The sequence below is a fragment of the Schistocerca piceifrons genome, chromosome 3, assembly GCF_021461385.2.
Source record: "Schistocerca piceifrons isolate TAMUIC-IGC-003096 chromosome 3, iqSchPice1.1, whole genome shotgun sequence".
Lineage (NCBI taxonomy): Eukaryota > Metazoa > Arthropoda > Insecta > Orthoptera > Acrididae > Schistocerca > Schistocerca piceifrons.
The window spans coordinates 737,703,387-737,724,537 of record NC_060140.1 but is presented as its reverse complement, the minus strand read 5'-3'; positions in this window follow the sequence as shown (position 1 = coordinate 737,724,537).

Sequence of the window (21,151 nt, the reverse complement as noted above, 5' to 3'; positions counted from 1 at the left end):
GAATTTACAACCTCCCCTAAAGCACTCTCTTCTGACAACACTTAATTTACAGAGTGCTGAACTGTGCTTGGCAGTTCAGAATTTAAACGTTCATTCACAAACTTATGCTGGAAAACCCCTCATAATAATCCTTATGTAGGTGGTCTAGTTGTGCATGTAATTGTAATTTAACATTAGCCTGCTTTTCAGTAGTAAATTTTTCTGCTTTAAGATTTAATTTACGTACGGACTCTTCAATATTTTTATGATCTGGAGATAACTGTTTCATTTTATCAGGCAAATCCTTGTTTGCATCTTTCATTATAGTTACTTGAACATTCATTTCGTCGGACTCATATCTCTTTTTGTTGTAGTGTCAAGTTTCCTACATCAGTCGCGAGGGTATTATACTGTAATATTAATTCTGGTACATCCGTAGGCAAGTCAGCTATTTGCGTGGAAATTATTTTACGAAACTCATCATTTTTAAAAAAAAACTTCCGTTGATAACTTTGAAGTCAGTTCATAAAAACTGGACGACAAATTGGCAGACAGCTTACAAGACATTTCTGTAGACATTTCACTACTTAAAGTGGTCATTTAATTTTTAGTACACATTTCACTATATGAAGTGGATACTTCACTACGTAATTTAGTCAATGATTCGTTCATTTTCTTTAGAAATAGGTACATCATAGCATTTGGTTGGTAATGGGATTTTCCATAGCATTAATTATAGGACTGACCTTGTTATTATCAGTTTCATCTACAGCTTGTGATTTATTTACGTGCACTGAAGCTTTCGTACTATCTACGACTACATTACCAAACTCATTCTCTTCAGCAACAGATTCATCACTATGTTGTGATGCTGGGTCTATGGGAGTTAATTTTCCTATTGCTCCTATAACAATGTGACACAATTGTATTTTGCGTATTATTGAGTATGAGGTAATTAAGTAAGTAACCTCTTAATAGTTAGTTTCATTGGACAACAGTGTTCTCACAATACGAGACGGTTCAGCTGAAACAGTGAAACATCGTCTCGCTATTACGCACCCCAACGATATGTATTCGTCCATCTCCTATAACCTATCACCTGCTATTGTTGACTATCTGAAAATAAAATTTTTCAGCTTTGTGAGGAAACAGAAGAGTTGTGGCGCCCTGAAAATATTCTAAGTTCGGAGTCGGCGTGGCCGCACAGGCCGCGCGGCAAGCCGGGGCTCGCCAGCAACCACGTGGTGCCGAGCAGTAGCCGGAGCTAGTGGGGCAGCCCCAAACCGACCGCGTGGCTGGGAATTCCGTGTTGACACTGTGCCGAGGAAGGTGCTTTATGTCGATGAAGGAGATTTGTATGCCGGGAGTGCCATAGACGGCGGACTTCATGAAACCATAATGGCAGACATTTCAGTTCATGTAGAAATTAATAGTAACCAGAGAATCGTGATACCTCAAGAAGAAACATGTACCTTACCATTATTTGCAAGACGATTCTGATGGTGTCATCTGATTTTCAATATTTTTATTAGTTTAAAGTTTAGAATCTGACTGTAAATTGTACAAGTGACACCCAGCAACGAATTTCCAAAATCTAAACGATTTATCCGATTTTGTCGATCGATATGTTTTTTTGAAAGCTATTAGTGTAAACCTAAATTGGTATGAATTACAGACATGTAACTTGAATAGTACGTGAGTTGTTGTTGTTGTGGTCTTCAGTCCGGAGACTGGTTTGATGCAGCTCTCCATGCTACTCTATCCTGTGCAAGCTTCTTCTTTACTATACTACTTTAAGTGTCTCATTTCGTAATTTAATTCCCTCAGCATCACCCGACCTAATTCGACTACATTCCATTATCCTCGTTTTGCTTTTGTTGATGTTCATATTATATCCTCCTTTCAAGACACTGTCCATTCCGTTCAACTGCTCTTCCAGGTCCTTTGCTGTCTCTGACAGAATTACAATGTCAGCGCCGAACCTCAAAGTTTTCAATTCTTCTCCACGGATTTTAATACCTACTCCGAATTTTTCTTTTGTTTCCTTTACTGCTTGCTCAATATACAGATTGAATAACATCGGGGACAGGCTACAACCCTGTCACACTCCCTTCGCAACCACTGCTTCCCTTTCATGTCCCTCGACGCTTATAACTGCCATCTGATTTCTGTACAAATTGTAAATAGCCTTTCGTTCCCTGTATTTTACCCGTGCCACCTTTAGAATTTGAAAGAGAGTATTCCAGTCAACATTGTCAAAAGCTTTCTCTAAGTCTACAAATGCTAGAAACGTAGGTTTGCCTTTCCTTAATCTTTCTTCTAAGATAAGTCGTAAGGTCAGTATTGCCTCACGGAATCCAAACTGATCTTCCCCGAGGTCGGCTTCTACCATTTTTCCATTCGTCTGTAAAGAATACGCGTTAGTGTTTTGCAGCTGTGACTTATTAAACTGATAGTTCGGTAATTTTCACATCTGTCAACACTTGCTTTCTTTGGGATTGGAATTATTATATTCTTCTTGAAGTCTCAGGGTATTTTGCCTGTCTCATACATCTTGCTCACCAGATGGTAGAGTTTTGTCAGGACTATCTCTCCCAAGGCCGTCAGTAGTTCGAATGGAATGTTGTCTACTCCCGTGAGTTATTGGATGTCAAACTGGCCGATCACTATTGATCGCGTCAGACCATAAGTACTCCACAGTTACACGAAAAAACGGTAGCAGCATGCTTATAAATATACATTTATTCGTCTATGTCTTTGTTTATATCCGATATATTCTATTCATGAAGAAATTTGTCAAATATTTACAATGTTTTAGAAAGCACAGAGGCATTAGGCTACTGGCCTACTTTTGCTTCTATTCCTTTGATATATGTTTATTTAATTTGTTTGCGTATTTAATAATGTGTGTTTGAGCGTGTTTATGGTCAGCTGAAGGAATATTTATTTAATTTCAAGTTATTTAAATATATATCCGGTGTTTCATATGTGTTTCGATATGTTTGTGAGTGTGCATTGGCTTGGAGACATGGCGGGAGCGCTATAGCCAATCACAGCGCTCGTTACTATGGTAGCCGACTACCGAAGTCAATGGAGAGACTGTATGGAGGTGAGGGAGGAGCATCGGGTTGGACAGGACACGGGGACGTGCTGTATGGGAAGGCGCAATGGACGGTCGCAGGAAATACTTGGAGAGTGTTGAACAGTTTGCACGAGGTCGCGGGAGATAGAAATATTTTGTAGTGCCGGCTTGTGCACTTGTGAGATTTCCGTGGCTTCTGCAGTGAAGACGTAGTATGCTTTTAGAAGTGAATATCTCGTGAGCTATGTTGTTGTTCATAACTAATTACGTGAAGTAGGAATCTATTGTTTCCCTGTTATTCAACTTACATTTTATTTAATTGCTGGACCATCGACACCAATAAGTGTTTCGCAGAAATAAACGACATTCTTAAAAGTACTTCTGCTATCGTACTCATCGTTTAAAGTCGTTAAAATAGAACCTGCAGATTTTATTTAGTTGCAATCTTTCATTTATAAATTTCTGTGTTACATTCCAAATTCGCAATTGCTGAGTGACAGGAACCTTCGACCATTCGATTCATGTGTGTATTCGTATTGTATACTGTAGACTCAGCAGTATTTGGCATACAATGCGGCAACTATGTATCCCACCCCCTATACAACGAAACCAGCCAAAACTTTTAATATTTCAACTCTGAGTCTGAGGGTACGTAGTTGAGGGTCACATTTTTTTTCTTTGTTTTGAAATCCCGCAGCGTACACCTATAAGCAAACTATTGAATCAGTATTGAATGCACTAACACAACTCTATACATAAGATATTGCAATTGACAGTGCTGTTCTTATCTGATACGTTGAGTACAATCAGTTATATTTTCCCTATTTTCTTATGTTATAATTGTTTTTTTAATCTTTTCCTGGTTTCCATTATGGCATTCGTTTACAGAATGGATTTGTCGTTCGTGCATGAAACAAAAGAACAAACGGATTACATCAATGCACTATAATGACAAATTAAATTTATGTGAAATATCTTTCTGATGTTGACTTGTTCTGTCATGGTCACCAGTTGTAATAACATATTCCGTAGTCTGAATTAGTTAAAACGTCAAGATTAATTATTAGTTTGCTCACTATGGAACATATTAAAGAGCTACTTCCGGAGTGAATATGCCTGATAAAAGATATTTGCACAAAACTTCCTCCACAGCTGGTTCTTCGCTTTTTCCTATTACCTTTTGAGTTCGAGGAAATGTGTGTAGACGTGGAGTACAGTATTGGGCACGAATAAGTCAGGTGGTGCACGACCCTGTAAAACTGGGAAACGATATGGAGCGATGCTTCTCACTTGGCAGCTAGGCTGCGGAGTATTCTCTGGTGGAGGATACTACATGGGACGAAATGGGGCTTTCGCTACATCCTTGCTCGGGCGAACAGTACAGGAGCCAACTGTCTGCCCCAGTACTTCCCCTTTTTTCGTCTATGGCACACAACCGTTCCTTCAGCAAGACACTGTGCCACTACATCGCACCCCGAACTGTGTTACAATGGTTGAAGAAACGCTCCACGGATACGAGTATTCCTGCGTAGATCCCGCCCCCTCTACCCATCCCTTCCATACACACACACACACACACACACACACACACACACTCACAAACACACACACGACCTGAATCCAATTGCATCTGGGACGCCATCGAAAGGGATGTGCGTGTCTTAGACTAATCTCTTTTAGGTATAGGCCGCTACTGAGAGGACATTGATCCCTTTGGCTCTGCAGCACTTTCGTTGACTCGTGAACTCTTTGCAACGACGCATTGCACTATCATCAGGGCGAAAGGGAGCGCAAGTGGTACCAGGCACATACTCATGAATTCTCATTATGAGGCACCTACCATCAGTACCCGCCAACTGCTTCAGTTATCATTTACACAGTGTACACCAATGGCGGTTTGATGTGATTTATCTGGAAGGTGATAACGGGATAACAACGGCAACATTAAATACCAAACATGTGTACATGATGATTATATATCTCAGGTGTTTTCTAAGGCCACATTGCCGAAGCTGCGATAGTGGCTTTTATAAATAACTAATTTTACAATGAGAGCCGAACATGATGTCCTCTAAAAACTTCAAGTGGTTTTGAACCCTAACCAAGATAAGTCAGTCAGGAGAGAAATGTGTTAGGAATTATAGAAGATGCAAAATGACAAACAACTCATCAGCGAACAGACTGGAATGGAAGACAAAATTAGGACCACAATGGAAATGGAGACAAAGCGGGTTACGTAATAAAGCGAATGGATGATAAAGCGACCAAGAATGGGCTTTACTAGTTTCCAAAAGTTAAGTAAGACGGAGAAGACGACTTAATGTGAGATGAGAGACGATAATACAAAAGATGCAGAAACAACACACCTAGGTGTGGCTGAGGCAGTAACGCACCCAGAAACTGATGTCGAATGGCTTATGTTGATGGTATGCGTTTTATTCACAATGCAACCTACAATAAACAGTGTTATCGATACTGCTCCCTGAATTATTTTTCCCAGTGTTACCTGAAATCTGAGATACCTGAAGGAGATGTCTGTTTAATTATTCCGGTAAGCGAAATAATGTGGCGTCTGCTCTTCTTTTGTTCGGTCTTCTATCCTGTCTCTCAGTACCTGTTTATGCTGCTGTGAGTTTACAGAGCAGCCTGCGAAAGCAACTAGATTAACGCCCCATCACAGACACTTGGTTTATTTTTCTTCCAGTACTTACCCAAGCAGCAACTCCTGACTGAGCTCAAGTGCGCCGAAATTTATACCCGTCGGATGTGGTGAAAAGGGCTGTTTACGAGTTTCAGAGACGCCAGATGTATCTGTTTTCTCAAGGAATCACGAATATCTACGGGAGTTTAGCTTTCGTTTGCACAGAGATCGGTAGGCTTTGTGCATCTATGCTGAAGCGTTCATCATAACTATGTACAAAGTGTCATTTCATGAACATCCGTATCCAGCAGATTACCGTATAACACACTCCTCTATGGTTAATCAACCATAATGGTACAACTACACACTATGTAGACATTATTTTCAAATTGTACTGCAACAAAAATTCAATAGAATAGTATTTAGCAGTCTGGCAGTTACAAGGGATGGGATTATGCTTATATCAAAAGATTATTCTTTTTGTCATAGATTATTTGTGTTTGGTCTGTGTATGAACCGATTTTAGATATTTGTGTCGGCAGATCTAAATGACAGTCAATAAGGCAAGACAAACCATTAAAGAAAACACAACATTCAATAACATTTAATTTTATACCTGTCCGTGGATGACACATCAGTATGTGTCAATTTGTGATAAGTGAAGCCACTGGGAGAGAGTGGGACAATTTGTGTATAGAAACAGTATTCATTAATTTTCCTAAAGATTATTTCCAGTAGCGACAGTAGTGGATATATAGAAACTTATCTTTTTTTGTCATTTAGGCTTTCTTTGTGTGCTGTTTGATGTAGTTTTAAGACACTATTCTCATCATTCATTTAATCATTTCACTGTAATCTCATTTCTTCAGAACATGTTACAAAAAGAATATTTGTTTCGCAAACACGGAAAGGGACTGCAAGAACTTCAAAATCCAATATGATGATAATATACGAAAATTTTCGATTTATTTTCGAAAAACAATTTTACGATTTCTCGCTTGTAGTCAGGGCCGGTCCACTATTCAGACGAGCTACGTACTGCTGGGTGCGCAAAATTTCGGGCGGAAATCCGGAAAGTTATCGGTTTAGTCTTCTGAACAGCATAATATAAATGCTTTCTTTGCTCTTGTCAGCACACAAGTATCCGTGAAGTCCGGCCAAACTCGATTTCATAGAAGAATGTCTCCTATAAGGTATCAAAAAACACTTTAAGGATCAAAAAACACTTTGAGTATGTTATATACACAAAAGTATTTTTTTAATTGTTTGTAATTCCTAAGTGTTTATCCTGATTTACATCTAAAGATGCATTCAGTTCTTACAATTAGTCATAATTTCCGAAGCTTAATAATCAGTTACATTGGGTGTATTCACAAAATAACTTTATCTGATAATAATCACGATTTCCTTTTATCTATCTTTCGCACGACGCATTTCGCGAAATGATTACCGTTTTCAAAAGCGTTTGAGCGTGTTGTGCAATTTATTCTGGATGTCTTAGACGCATGAGGTGCTGCATTGTCCTGTTACTTTTCCTGTAACATGTAAACACTCAATTTTGTTATTAATGGTCGATCTTCCTATAGCGTCAATGGCGAATTTGGAAAAATCTTTGGAAAAATTTTTACTTTCTCGTTTACTTATACCTATCGATCATCAACAATAATATTGTGCGTGTATATATGTTACGATAAAGGCCACAGAACAATACAGCACCTCACACATCGAAAACATAACGAATAAATGGCGTAACGCGCGAAAATCGCATTTGAAAATGGTAAAGTGTATTTTATGAACATCAGACACTGTTTTTACAGCCGCAGGCTTTCACCAACCATTTCTCATGGATAAAATCAAACCAATTAAATGACTGTTGTTATTATTGTTATTATTTGCATCTTGAATAATTTTATTTGTTGGATTTAGTGTGTTTAATATTAATATAGCTTTTTTAAAAAATTATACTATTCACATTTTATGATTGTTTTTGCTGTCATTGTCATACCTGGTTGCTGAATAGTTATTGTGTCGGCCTCTAATATCTAAGTTCATGGACTTCTACACAGTTGAGGTCGGTAGCTACTCTTTCTCAGAGCATATTACGATCAATTGTATGCCATTTAAAACAAAAATGAAGCCACGGGTCGTAACACATCTGAAATGTAACGTCCACTGTTCAAAATGCCGTCAAAATGCGAACAAGGGGCGACCGAGACGTGTAACCAATGGCACCCCATACCATCACGCCGGGTGATACGCCAGTATGGCGATGACGAATACAAGCTTCCAATGTGCGTTCACCGCGATGTCGCCAAACACGGATGCGACCATCATGATGCTGTACACAAAACCTGGATTCATCCCAAAAAATTACGTTTTTCCATTCGTGCACCCAGCTTCATCGTCGAGTACACCATCGCAGGCGCTCCTGTCTGTGATGCTGCGTCAAGGGTAACCGCAGCCGTGGTCTCCGAGCTGATAGTCCATGCTGCTGCAAACGTCGTCGAACTGTTCGTGCAGATGGTTGTTGTCTTGCAAACGTCCCCATCTGTTGTCTCAGGGATCGAGACGTGGCTGCACGATCCATTAGAGCCATGCGGATAAGATGCCTGTCATCTCGACTGCTAGTGATACGAGGCCGTTGGGATCCAGCACGGCGTTCCGTATTACCCTCCTGAACCCACAGATTCCATATTCTGCTAACAGTCATTGGATCTCGACCAACGCGAGCAGCAAATGTCGCGATACGATGAACCGTAATCGCGACAGACTACAATCCGACCTTTATCAAAGTCGGAAACGTGATGTTCGGCATTTCTCCTCCTTACACGAGGCGTCACAACAACGTTTCACCAGGCAACGCCGGTCAACTGCTGTTTGTGTATGAGAAATCGGCTGGTAACTTTCCTCATGTCAGCACGTTGTAGGTGTAGCCACCGGCGCCAACCTTGTGTGAATGCTCTGAAAAGCTGAGCATTTGCATATCACAGCATCTTTTTCCTGTCGGTTAAATTTCGCGTCTGTAGCACGTCGTCTTCGTGGTGTAGCAATTTTAATGGCCAGTAGTGTATTATACTTTTATTAAACAACTTCACAATTGTCGATTCGAGGGGTCGTGTGGTATGGTATAGGACGGTCGCCAGCTAACCGTAGCTTTTCCCCAGTGCTCCGCGCTCGCTGTGTTGCCTGTTTTCTTTTAGACATATGTGGAGACTTGTCATGTGTGGCTCGCTGTGACTGACAGCACTGCTCCCCGCTAAAACAGTCTGTAATTCGAGATATAACGGCGAAGATGCTGAAATAAGGAATTAAGGCATAAGGAATAAGGAATTAAGCTTAATGGAAAACTCAGGCAAGCAGGAAATAAATGTTAAAATTTCATAAGATTTTCATGAAAGCACAGTGAAAAATAATTTTAGTATATTGCAACAGAAAATCGGGGAAATAAAGAACAAAGTGGATGAGCTTCTTGTGTGTTTGGAAATTAGAAACTGAGGATGTAACAGATGTACTATGCCTGTCTGAACATCATATAGTAACAGATATGGAAAATGTAAATGTAAGTGGATATAAGCTTTCAACACATGTACGCAGAAGCAGTACTGAGAAAGGAAGAGTTGCCATATATGTTAAAAGCTATCATAGCGTGAAAAATTTGTAAACTAAATAAACGATGTGGAGCAACTTATAGAAGCGTGTGCCTGTGAGCTTAAACTAAATAATGGTACTTTTAAAACTGAAACTGAGTATAGGTCCTCATTGAGAAATTTTCTGCTGTTTCTGAAAAATGTGTGTTCTTTGTTGTACTATCTGTCAGACAGGGAAAACCAAATTACTATTTGTGGGAATTTCAAAGAAGATTTTCTGAAAGAGTCTGATAGGAATAATGACCCTGAAGCTTTTAATTTAATATCAATTATCGATTTTCCTACTCAGGTAGTACAGGAAAAGCAGCACACGGAGAGTTATATTTTCGTATACCAATCTAAATTTAAGTAAATAAACATTTTTCTGTTAAGAATGGTCTTCCTGATCATGACGCAGAGCTAGTTACAGTATATGACATAAGACTGTATAGTAAATCAAAATATTTCTACAAAATGGTGCGTTCAAATAACGATTTAACAAATGCAAACTTAAGGTAAGCTTAGATCAGTTAGATTGGGGTGAGGGTAGGGGGAACCTGATGCTAATTTAAAATGTAACTTATTTTATGATATGTTTGTGAGTATATCTGAAAACAGTTTCTGTAGGAAACAATGATATATAGTTGTAAGAAACTTTCTAAAAAACCATAACTTACTAAAGGGATAAAAACATCTTGCAACTGGCAAAGGGAAATGTATTCAAGAGCAAGAAAGAGTAATGACTCTGGAACAGTCAAATATTGGAAAAATCTACTGAACTATATTAAGGTAAGTTATTAAAAAGGAAACAGTGCAACTGAGAGCACCAGAAGACTGTATTACCATCAAACTGAATGAAAGCTTTATTAACAAAAAGTCAGAAGTTGAAAATATTTTTAATTACCACTTTTTAAACGTTGTGGAGAAAATAGGATCCAGGTGTTCATTAGAAATGGCAAAGCTATACATGGAAGAAGAAGTACCTGTGAAATTTTATAAAATTTAAATTCTACCCACCTCTCTTTCTGAAATTAGGAAAATAATAAACTCACTCAGAAGTAAAAGTTCGTGCAGACTTGTTGGCATTTCAACAGTACTAAAAGCTTGCTCCCAACAGATAAGTGGGATTCTCAGCCACATTTGTAATAGGTCACTAATCCAGGTTACTTTTCCTGATAGACTGAATTATGCTATTGTTAAACCATCACATAAAGAGGGAGAAAGGTCTAATGCCAACAACTTCTACCCAATCTCACTTCTGACAGTTTTACCCAAAATTCTTTAAAAAGTAATGTAATCCATAATAGCTTCATATATTTTGAAAAATAAAGTACTGGCAAAATTTCAGTTTGGTTTTCAGAAGGACATTTCAATAGAAAAATATATATATGCTTTCACTGATCAAATATTAAATGCTCCGAATAATAGAAAATAACCTATTCGGATCCTTTGTGATCTCTCAGTGGCTTATGGTATGAGGGGGACAGTGCAGATATGGTTTAATTCATATTTAACTGAAGAGTGCTGAAGGATGAAATAAACATTGCACATAATGCAGAAAAACCAGTAGATTCCTCACACTGGGATGGTATCAAGAATGATGTCTGACATGGTCCTTCTTGGGCCCCTTATTGTTCTTGTTATATATTAATCACTTACCACTTTATATTCACGAAGATGCAAAGCTAGTTCCTTTTGCTGATGAAATAAGTATGGTAATCACGCCAAACAAAAAAGAATTAGCTGAGAAAATTGTAAATAACGTCTTTCACAAAATTATTAAGTGGTTCTCTGCAGATGGGCTCTCATTAAATTTTAATAAAACACAACATATACAACTCTGCGCAGTAAATGGCTTAACGGTATGAAGAAATGTAGAGCTTGAACTGAAGTCTGTAGTGAAGATAAAATATACCAAATTTTTGGGTGTATGCATTGATGAAAGATTGAACTGGAAGGAACATACAGATGATCTACTGACACATTACAGTTCAGCTACTTACGCTGTTCAAAGTCAGGGGTAAATTCCGTGACAAGAAATTTAAGGTCAGCTTTGGCAATCCCTTACTAAACGGCAAAGCCTTTTTGCACCTTTGTGTATATGTTCTGCCTGGCAAACCAGTGTAATAATGACAAAAGTATATCTTTTGTAATTCCTAAGGTAATCGTCCAGAAAGTTATCTTCAAAAACTCAGAACCTTACATTTGACCAAATTTGGAGGCAAATATATTTATATAGGTCACCTCTGATTTTAATTTAAAATGCACCATTTGGAAGAGCAGCTTTTGCTTTCCTAGAATATTGTGCATATTGTGAGTGTGCAGTTTAAAAAGACACTACAGCGGAAGTGCGACAAGCGTGGTGTTCGATGGCTACCCAGAAGACCTGCCCACCAAGAGCATCAAATATGCTGAGTGCCTCCGCCGAAGCAAAAGACACACTACGCCTGAGCTCATCTTTACCGAGTTAGTGATGGTGACTATGACTCAGGAGCAATTACTTTCCAATGACAGAAATAAAGCACGTCTCATTAGCTTGCTTATTTCGAGGCTTGAGGATGAAGGCTTCTCAGTAAAGCAAGCTAATGAAGAAGCAGACTACCTAATTGTTGCCACTGCGCTTGAGGTATCACAGGAACATGAGAAGGTTGTGGTTGTTGGTGAGGATACGGACCCTCTCATCATGCTCAATACCCTAGCCACACCATCAGCAAATATTTCTTGAAACCTGGAAAAGGAAAGACCTTATCAAAAGTATTTGGTTCCAGCAGTTTCAAACTGGCTAAAAACATCAGAAGGCCACTCATATTTCTCCACGCCATAAGTGGATGTGACACAACTTCAGCACTCTTCTGTCAGGGCAAGAAGAAGGTGGTCAATCTACTGGTCAAAAATAAATGTTTTCTGGAAGATATTCTTCCTTTCTTAGAGCATGACACTCAACCTGAAGCTATTGTCGAAGCTGGCCTCCGATTTTTAACAACCCTCTATGGAGGTACGGCAGGAGACAAGGCGATTGTGAAATCCAGATTCACCGTAGTATCCCTACCACCAACGTCGGAAGCAGCTCGCCAGCATTGCTTGAGGACCTACTTACAAGTACAAATGTGGATAGGACAAAAGATGGATCCGCTCCTCTGGAGATGGCAGGCTTCAGAGTTTGGTCTTGGCCCCGTTCCTACCTCCAGAGAACCAGCTCCACAGTCTCTTCTTTCAACAATTTCCTGCAAATCCAACAAGGACTGTGCAGGTAGGTGTGGGTGTCGGAAGGCTGGTATTAAGTGCTCATTAATTTGTGTCAACTGCAAGGGGAACTCATGCACTAACTCCCTCCAACCAGATGAAACTGACGAACCAGATGTTGACCAAGACCTGGACTGTATATATGAGGTGACGAAAATTACTGACTTTGAGGAGCCGTCACGGGGCGTCGGACTCGGAAATCGCAGACAGGAGCCGAGTGGTGCAATGACAGTCAAACGTCGATGTATGTGAAATTTGTGTACATACCTAATTTTACCCTTTTCATATCATACATTTATGTAAAATTTTGTAATTACGAAATATAATAACCACTACTTAATTTCAAGGAGTGTCTATCTCTTCCTGCCTCGTTCATATCAGTTGAATGGGTATCACTGTATTACATCGAGGGTTAAGAACGGAGACCACGTATCTGACAAAAGACAAATTTTACAGGAGAGCTAAAAAACATACCTTTTTAGTAAAAATTTTGATTGCTTTGCTTTTTTTATTTAGAGCATAATCATTTATTACTCTCAGGTTGTCCATTGTCTTTTTTGCTTCATTTTGTTATAACATATATTTCTTTCACTTACAAGTTTTTTTGAGCCAGGACTTTTTCTGAAATCTGTCAGATACGAGGTCTCAGTTCTTAACCCTCGATATATGAAAAACTTTTTCAATATTATTTTTCAAATTTTAAAAAATTTAATATTTTATTCTATTACTATATTAAATAAGTGCATGACAATGCGTTGCTATAGTTCTGTATTTAAAAGAGTGTATATACGAATTACTGAAGAACTACATTTGAAACTGTCTTCATTGATTACGAGAAATGGTCCAACTTTAATGAGGAGCTGTACATAAATGGGAGGTTCAATAAATTCACTTTTGGTTTCATCTGATGCAGAATTTATCTCTCCATATCTTTTTTATGAACGACATTATTGATAGGCGGGTTAGGTTCAACGATATTACAAAAAACAGAGGTTAAAACGAAACTTTTTCATGAACATGTAACATTGTTCCAATTTTGAAGAGCACTAGTATGGAAACGGGTGGTCCAAAAAATATGCGGATGGTCTCATTCAATGCAGAATTTCATGCCCTACAATTTTTAATCCCGCTGTGTTTTCGATATTGTGAGTCATTTGCGAGATATAATCACAAAACCGAAAATATACCCCTTTTTCGGGTATATTTTTGCCACCCACCACTTTCCCACAACTCCGCCGAGGGGGAAAACCTAGGATAGTCATACTGCGACAACAACGAAGCCATTAAAACAATAAAACATTTTGTAGCAATTATTTCCGATTTGAATGCTAATTCTGTTGTGGACTACTAGGCCGCTCAGCGAAATAGACCGACAATCAGAATAGTCTCAAAGTCTGTGAGCTATTCGCTTGAATCAATGGTAGTGACAATCTAGTCCATTAAGTCGTTTTTGTGCTCTCTTTATATGTTACTTGCTCCAATTCTGAGTTCAGCTACAGTGCGCTTTTGCAATATGTTTTAACGCATTTCTTAAAAGTTTTCGGGCATGAGTTAGTGTTTAACCCATTCTGACACACCATTGTGCTCATTCTGTCCCCCAAACGATCCAGTGTCTGGCTTCCAGATACACCACTCAGTGCAAAGTAGATTAGGCCTCCCTAATCGGCGTGTTGCGAAGTTTCACTGTGTGACACAGAATTATGAAGTGTGTCGCGAAATTTTCTTTTACATTGAGGTCCAACGGTAGGGAGCTGGTTGGTGAGTGGGAAGGTACCAGGACTATAAAATAAAGTACTCTTTAATTATAATGTATTATTAAAACATCTAATATCTCTGCAACCAGAAAACACACACAGCTAGATCCAACTATTGGAGATGGTAGCCTGATGGTAACTTCAATTTTGCTATCCATAATCCTCCAGGGGACTTTATTCTCCACAGTTCATTTCAGAGGGCTTCTGCTGAAGTTGGAATTGCTGCTGTTGTAAGCAGGAAGCATTTCCTGGATTTCAGTCGTGATGGAAAAGCACGAGTTGCAAACTAAGGACGCGTTGGATCAACCACACTACAATGGAAATACGTCAAAAATGGCTCTGGGCTCTATGAGACTTAACAGCTATGGCCATCAGTCCCCTAGAACTTAGAACTAATTAAACCTAACTAACCTAAGGACATCACACAACACCCAGTCATCACGAGGCAGAGAAAGAAATACGTCACCTCCAATAAGGAGGAAACAGAATGTTGTACTGCTGCAATCCATATGTACTATAAAAACAGATGTATGTACATGTGTGTGTGTATGTGTGTATCTTCCACATCTCCTCTTAAACCATTAAATCGATTTTAACCAAACTTGGTCACATGTCCCTGACTGTCAGGCAACAATCGTTGTGGGGGTAAGAACCACCTACAGTAGTGGCACTAATTCTGGCTTTTTTGTAATTTTCTTTCATTTTAACATCATGAGATGCAAGAGAGTTTTAATGCACTAAATTTATAAATTATAATTTTATTTTTTGTTTATGATATGTCGTATTGAACATGTATTATGTTTAGAGAATGTGATATTACATGTTTTATTAAAAATGGATAAACAGACTTAACTGACAACGATTCAAAATTTCACTGTATTACCCGCTTATACAGCGGTTTTTAACTTGTTCTGTTCAGCCAAATAAATCAATGGAAAAGAGTTATTATTGCTTTACCCAGTGAGAAAAAGCGTTCTGATCATTGTTGTAACCCAAGTAGTAGCAATGCATTGTTGTTGTTGAGGCGTAAGGTTCCTTTAGTGTGAGCTGAGCTGAGGCAGATGAGGGATTGAAAACGACTTCTGTTACGAAACGTCCTGCGTCGTCACCAAGAAAACGGTGTAAGGCAGTAAACTCCAGGAAGAAGGTTGTACTTAGTTGGAAATAGCATAAAGGTTGGGTGGAGGCGCAACAAAGTAGGACGTGAGGAAAGTTTGCAACCGGTATGAAGTAACTGGGTCAATCAAAACTGCTCCAAGAGCCCCCAGAAAACCAGTATTGACTAATCAAAAGTGTCTAAAATCTGCCATCTTTCTTTGAAAAATTGTCGGCGTACCGCAAAAGACATAAATGGCTTCTTGAAGAATTCAGGGGTTGAAGTTTCTGATCGAACCGTCAGACGGAAACTTTGCGAAAATGTGTCACGAGCGAGGACTCCAAGCAAGAAGCCTTATACGAACAAAATGCAGAGGCAGAAACGTGTGCAATGGCCATTAACACACAGGCAATGAATGCAGGTAAACTGGGCTACAGTCATCTGGAGTGACGAGACTATGATCAGCATCTATGAAAGTGTTAAGTGTATTCGCCGTCGACCAGGCGAAGGTTCATTGCCTCAGTGCACCACTGCCACTGTCAAGCATCCCATCAGAGTCATGGTGTGGAGCTACGTGACAAATCATGGCATTGCACGTCCAGCAGTATTACAGGGCGACGTTACCGCAAAAAAGTACCAAGCAAAATGTTAGTGTTGAAATTACAGCCATCTATCCGCGATTTGTTTGAAGGTAACAACAATAAGTACATCTTTCAGCAAGACAGTGCGCTATTTCATACCGCGAAAATCGATAAGAAATGGTTCGATGACCATCAAATTAGTATGCTATTTTGGTCTGGCAACAGTTCCGACCTTAACCCGTTTGAGAACTTGTAATCAAGACTCAAAATCATAGTTTCTGACGGAATCCCAGTAACATGAGGGAGCTCCTAGAGGCCATCGTCAGTTTGTGGTTCAAAGCGATCAAACCAGAACTTCGACATTTCGTGCACTCGATGCCATGCAGATTCGAGCCAATCATTAAATTGAAAGTATATCACACAAAATACTAAAAAATACTGCAGTAACTTCTTTTCCAAATAATTTGCAACTTTATGAAATTTTTGGGTTCTAAGTATTTTTTTATTGTTTAATAATTTTTAATTAAACTTTTATATTTGAACATTAATTTTCAAATAGTGAAAATTAAGGCATGTTTTCTGAAAATATGTAGTGAACTGTATTGTATATTTCAGCTAAAGCAATCTCCTGAATGCAATATTCAATGAATCTCTACAAAGTGTCCAGAATTAATGCAACCACTGTAGCTATTGTAGTTTAGGGGATATGACGTCATAAGCAGTGAGATAAGTGAAACACTGCCGCATCAAAAATGACGTTTAAATGTATTACTTCTGTGCTACTAACTCTATTCGCGATAAATTTCGCATAGTATCAACATATGCCGCCAAATGCGCCATCCAAAATATATCGTGGTACCACTCATAGTTCAGAAAATATGATGTCATAAACCCTGAGATGCGTGAAAAACAGACGCGTTATGCCTGATGTTTAAATTTCTTACTTCTTTGCTACTATCTCTATTCACAACACATTTTACAAACAGTATCCACATATGTCGCAAAATTTACCTACAAGATTATATCATTGTATGATACGTCCGCCCTGGTAGCTGAGTGGTCAGCGTGACAGACTGTCAATCCTAAGGGCCCGGGTTCGATTCCCGGCTGGGTCGGAAATTTTCTCAGGGACTGGGTGTTGTGTTGTCCTAATCATCATCATTTCATCCCCATCGACGCGCAGGTCGCCGAAGTGGCGTCAAATCGAAAGACCCGACGGGAGGCCCTAGCCACACGACATTTCCATTTATTGTATGGTCAAGAGACGTGACGTCATAAACACTGTGATGTCCGAAAAACTGATGCATCATGTATGACGTTTAAATTTACTACTTCTTTGCTACAAACTCTATACGGAAAATGCTTCGCAGACAGCACCCACATTACCGAAGAATGTCCTACAACAGTATGCCATTGTGATGCATAGATCAGAGGATATGTCGTCATAAACACAAAGATGTGTGAAAAAATGTCGCGTCATGTATAAGATTGTAATACATTTACTCTTTACTAGTAAGGCACTGCTCCAGACGAGTCAACTCAAGGAAATCCCTGACACCTGGCAGCGCTTTTGATAGTTTTCAACTGCGAAGCGCAGCGGAAACAACAGTCGTGTATAGAGCTTTGAAGAGGCGTTCCCAGAGACTTTTAAAAATCGCGTTGTAGGCACGTGAAGCAGCTGTAATTATACCGGGTGGTTATAATTAAACTTTCCCTATTTAACATGTTACAACACGGAAAATAATTACCGGACGAGTACCAAACGTGGTAATATTAATGTCCAGAGTATGGGGTGCATAATTTCCATGCGTTACAACGCCACCGTCCAGTTCCAGCAATGGCCACCAGGTGCCGCGACCAATCTCGTGATTCATAGTCTCACACACCTTGACCAGTCACGGTGCACTTGTTGACGTGCCAACATGATCTTGGACGAAAGGAGCTGAGCATTATTGGTGAAGCTCTATTCTTAAAACAACAGTAATTCTGCATTTGAACTTCGAGAATATTGTAGGCTGAAAGGATTACGGAAGGATCATCTTTCTCCACCTGCTGTGGGGAGCATGAAGAAGTTCGAATCAACTGGAGAACTGGGCGTCGCTCTGAGAAGAGGCCGACGACCGGTTACACCAGAGGCGGTTGATGAAATCGCTGTTGGTACGGCAGACAATGCTGCGCGCAATTTCCGATCGTCAGGCAGTGCACGTGCTGTGTCACGACAGTTGAACATCCCGTGTACGGAAGGTGCTTCGAACAATTCTCAAATGGTATCCCTACAAGATCCATATCGTACAGTGGCTTGCACCACACGACGTACTAGAACTTGTTGCATTCGTCTCCAATTTCTCACATGGATTGAAGCTGACGAGGACTGGGCCTGGACCATCCTATGGACCGATCTCACTCTCTGTGATGTCCGCCCCTGGTAGCTGAGTGGTCAGCGCGACAAATGTCAACCCTAAGGGCCCGGGTTCGATTCCCTGCTGGGTAGGAGATTTTCTCCGCTCAGGGACTGGGTGTTGTGTTGTCCTAATCATCATCATTTCATCCCCATCGACGCGCAAGTCGCCGAAGTGGCGTCAAATCGAAAGACTTGCACCCGGCGAATGGTCTACCCGACGGGAGTCCCTAGTCACACCATATTTACATTTACTCTCTGTGATTTCTGGTTGTGGGGCTACCCGAAGGACAGCAGCTTTACCAGGGGAACATTCACACATGTGCTGATCTAAAGCTCAGTATATCAAGAGATGTAGCCAGCGTGCTGTGCAGAATGCGATTCTGAGCTTTTACACTCTTCTGGACCCTGATGGGCGCCATATTGAGCCGCTTTTGTAGCAGTAATGATATCGGTATGTAATGGTATGATGTACCGTAGCAGCACATTAGAAGTGTTTCAATTGAATTAATTATGTATTATTTCTCTTCCCCAAGCCCTTGACAATAATGCTACGAGGTTATGTACTCGTACAACAATTAGTTTCCGTGTTATAAAGTGTTAAATAGGTAAAGTTTAATTATAACCAGCCGGTACATTTGTACATTATGCATATCATATCAAAGGTGTTTTCACAAATACATAGAAACAATTTTTTTCAGTATTATAGTACAAACACAGTTCGTTTTTTTGTTTTCGTTACTAGTAGAAAATTAATTTGAAAAATGAATATCCGGGCAATACCGGATTTGCCAGCTAGTACCGTTATAAAAGGGATACAGGCGAAATGCAGTTTTCGTTCTACCTGTATCGTTCGCGTGTGTCGGGTACAGTACTGATTAGTTTAAAACAACAAATCTCTTTCACAAACCAAGAGAAACTAGATAGGCTCGTTCTGTAGCGGAGTACGCAGAAGGAAGGCGAAGAGAACAGTTTTGTTGTACGCACAAAGATATCCAAAGATATGCCGGTAGACAAAGTCCAATGAGAATGTCAGTTCAACGAATGTGCAAAAAAGTGATCTGATAGCTGTTGCTCATAATCCACATGTTAGTTCCAAAGAAACTGCATCTGCCTCTGGATTAAGTCAGCATACCGCGGGCCTGCAGAAAACGCATGAAATCCTGTCACTCGGTTCTGGTGCGACCTCAAGATAAACCGATTTCGAAGAGAGAAGCGCCGTCGAATTCGGCTCTTTTAACGCTGCGATACTATAAGCAGAAAAAATGAAGTTTATACCGATATCTCCGTAACTAATATAGTTATGAAAATAGATTTTGAGTCCTTTAGTGAGACCTGAAACACAGCGAAAACAGAATTGTGGTACCTTGAAAGGTTCCGGAAATATTAGATGTGAACAGCTTCGCTGAATCAGCCTGCATATTGTTGAACAGAGACCGCGCAGTTTATCAGTGGCCTGACGCGGCTTTAAAGCGGTCCTACTAGAAGGAGCAACAGATTTGCGACAATTGCAGACAGAAAAAAAGTGGGTATTGCGAAACAGATTGTAGAGAAAGAGGGGGGGGGGGTATATGGTATCTGTAGGCGAAAATGGTATCACAAAGAAGCAGGACTGACTACGGCCTCGAACCTGCTGCCAGCGAGTACCTGTGCTGTTATCGTAAACATGTTGCTGGGCGGCCCGTGGCTGCAATCTGCGTGCTCCTGCCCGGGACAATGCTAGCGGCAGGCTCCGATGCCCTGCTTCCCAGAATAGAGCCTTACGAAACGGGCCGCTAAGCCCTTCCGCAAAACACATGACGCACTAACCTGCTGGCGAAAAGCAAGCCGACATCCCTGCTGCGCTCACACACACCGACATCGCAGGCGCACACCAGGTGCCGCCAAGGGCGGTCGGTCGTTGCCACACATTTCGCGCCCAGTGCGGCGAACTTTCTCTGGTGCCTGACGCAGATCCATGACATAACTGATCTCCGATAGCTGCAGCCAGAGTCCAGAGTACGTGTGGCATGTTTTGATCCCGTAGTTCAAAGGGTTCAAATGGCTCTGAGCACTGTGGGACTTAACATCTGAGGTCATCAGTCCCCTTGAACTTAGAACTACTTAAATCTAACTAACCTAAGGACATCACACACATCCATGCTCGAGGCAGGATTCGAACCTGCGACCCTAGCGGTCGCGCGGTTCCAGACTGTAGCGCCTAGAACCGCTCGGTCACAGCGGCCGGCTCCGGAGGTTCGAGTCCTCCCTTGGGCATGGGTCTGTGTGTTGTCCTTAGCGTAAATTAGTTTAAGTAGTGTGTAGGGACCGATTACCTTAGCAGTTTGGTCCCTTAGGAATTCACACACATTTTGAGACCTATTAGGAAAACGCATTTTTTTGGTGCCTAGTAGTTGAGAATGATTTTAGTATCTTTGGAGCGCTGAATCTAAATACGAATTAAGCGTCTCTCTATCTGCTCTCCGTTTTTCGACCAGCGTTTTTTTGACGTGCAGTTCTAACTCCATTCTGTGCAGCTACAAGTCACTTATACCAGGATTAGTTCCTGTGTATTTGCCTTGTTGTCATTCCGATGTAGAGTTAGTTCCAGGAAAGTCCACCAGATGGAGTAAGCACCTACTAACATGTGACCTTCACCACTAGAACTGAGGTTATTTTGTGAGCTCTCAGCATGCATAGTAGCCAAGTTGGTCTCACGTGATATTTCTGTTTTGAAAAGAGTTGTTATAAACGTTAATCAAAGACTTACTG